This window comes from Oncorhynchus keta, unplaced genomic scaffold (assembly GCF_023373465.1).
Source record: "Oncorhynchus keta strain PuntledgeMale-10-30-2019 unplaced genomic scaffold, Oket_V2 Un_contig_893_pilon_pilon, whole genome shotgun sequence".
Lineage (NCBI taxonomy): Eukaryota > Metazoa > Chordata > Actinopteri > Salmoniformes > Salmonidae > Oncorhynchus > Oncorhynchus keta.
The window spans coordinates 25,448-27,916 of record NW_026290318.1 but is presented as its reverse complement, the minus strand read 5'-3'; the positions used below and the strand labels follow the sequence as shown (position 1 = coordinate 27,916).

The 2,469-nt window shown below is 43.2% G+C and overlaps 1 long non-coding RNA gene across 2 annotated transcripts; it reads left to right on the top strand.

The window, feature by feature from the left end:
- Positions 1 to 1,113: 1,113 nt before the first annotated feature.
- Positions 1,114 to 2,171, top strand: LOC127927009 (uncharacterized). 2 transcript variants are annotated; one of them, XR_008125933.1, is made up of 3 exons: positions 1,114 to 1,311; positions 1,394 to 1,637; positions 2,040 to 2,171. It is a non-coding gene; the product is annotated as an uncharacterized LOC127927009 (long non-coding RNA). The 2 variants fall into 2 exon arrangements; XR_008125932.1 differs by lacking the exon at positions 2,040 to 2,171 and adding an exon at positions 1,750 to 1,838.
- The last annotated feature ends 298 nt before the right edge of the window (positions 2,172 to 2,469 follow it).

Below are 2,469 nucleotides of genomic sequence, written 5' to 3'. Positions count from 1 at the left end.
ACACACACACACACACACACACACACACACACACACACACACACACACACACACACACACACACACACACACACACACACACACACACATGGGGCACACACACACACACACACACATGGGGCACAAACACACACACACACACACACACATGGGGCACACACACACACACACACACACACACACACACACACACATGGGGCACACACACACACACACACACACACACACACACACACACACACACACACACACACACACACACATGGGGCACACACACACACACATGGGGCACACATGGGGCACACACACACACACACACACACACACACACACACACACACATGGGGCACACACACACACATGGGGCACAAACACACACACACACACATACATGGGGCACACACACACACAACACACACACACATGGGGCACACACACACAACACACACACACACATGGGGCACACACACACAACACATAGATCTGGGATGACACACAACACACAACACATAGGGGATGAGAAGCACACTGGTCACACACACACAACACATGGGGCACACACACACACAACACACACACACACACATGGGGCACACACACACACACACACACACACACAACACACACACACACACATAGATCTGGGACACACACACACAACACATAGATCTGGGATGAGAAGCACACACACACACACACATAGATCTGGGATGAGAAGCATATAGCAGGTCTGGTCACATTTCACAACTCACATAGATCTGGGATGACACACACACACAACACATAGATCATGAGAAGCATACACACACACAACACATAGATCTGGGATGAGAAGCATATAGCAGGTCTGGTCAACATTTCACCCTTTAACTCACATAGATCTGGGATGAGAAGCACACTGGTCACATTTCACAACTCACATAGATCTGGGATGAGAAGCATATAGCAGGTCTGGTCACATTTCACAACATCACACTGGGATGAGAAGCATATAGCAGGTCTGGTCAACATTTCATACCCTTTAACACATAGATCTGGGATGAGAAGCATATAGCAGGTCTGGTCAACATTTCATACCCTTTAACTCACATTAACTCACATAGATCTGGGATGAGAAGCATATAGCAGGTCTGGTCAACATTTCATACCCTTTAACTCACATAGATCTGGGATGAGAAGCATATAGCAGGTCTGGTCAACATTTCATACCCTTTAACTCACATAGATCTGGGATGAGAAGCATATAGCAGGTCTGGTCAACATTTCATACCCTTTAACTCACATAGATCTGGGATGAGAAGCATATAGCAGGTCTGGTCAACATTTCATATTTCCCTTTAACTCACATAGATCCTTTAACTCACATAGATCTGGGATGAGAAGCATATAGCAGGTCTGGTCAACATTTCATACCCTTTAACTCACATAGATCTGGGATGAGAAGCATATAGCAGGTCTGGTCAACATTTCATACCCTTTAACTCACATAGATCTGGGATGAGAAGCATATAGCAGGTCTGGTCAACATTTCATACCCTTTAACTCACATAGATCTGGGATGAGAAGCATATAGCAGGTCTGGTCAACATTTCATACCCTTTAACTCACATAGATCTGGGATGAGAAGCATATAGCAGGTCTGGTCAACATTTCATACCCTTTAACTCACATAGATCTGGGATCATAGCATCTGGTCAACATTTCATACCCTTTAACTCACATAGATCTGGGATGAGAAGCATATAGCAGGTCTGGTCAACATTTCATACCCTTTAACTCACATAGATCTGGGATGAGAAGCATATAGCAGGTCTGGTCAACATTTCATACCCTTTAACTCACATAGATCTGGGATGAGAAGCATATACATTTCATACCCTTTAACTCACATAGATCTGGGATGAAAGCATTTGGTCAACATTTCATACCCTTTAACTCACATAGATCTGGGATGAGAAGCATATAGCAGGTCTGGTCAACATTTCATACCCTCACATAGATTTAACTCACATAGATCTGGGATGAGAAGCATATAGCAGGTCTGGTCAACATTTCATACCCTTTAACTCACATAGATCTGGGATGAGAAGCATATAGCAGGTCTGGTCAACATTTCATACCCTTTAACTCACATAGATCTGGGATGAGAAGCATATAGCAGGTCTGGTCAACATTTCAAGGAAAATGTGTGTTCAAGGACTTGAGGAGGGAATTCTAAGAAATCATTTTTATTTCATTTTTTATTTAACTATTCAAGTCAGTTATACACTGCTCAAAAAAATAAGGGAACACTTAAACAGCACAATGTAACTCCAAGTCAATCACACTTCTGTGAAATCAAACTCTCCACTTAGGAATCAACACTGATTGACAATAAATTTCACATGCTGTTGTGCAAATGGAATAGACAACAGGTGGAAATTATAGGCAATTAGCAAGACACCCCCAATAAAGGAGTGGTTCTGCAGG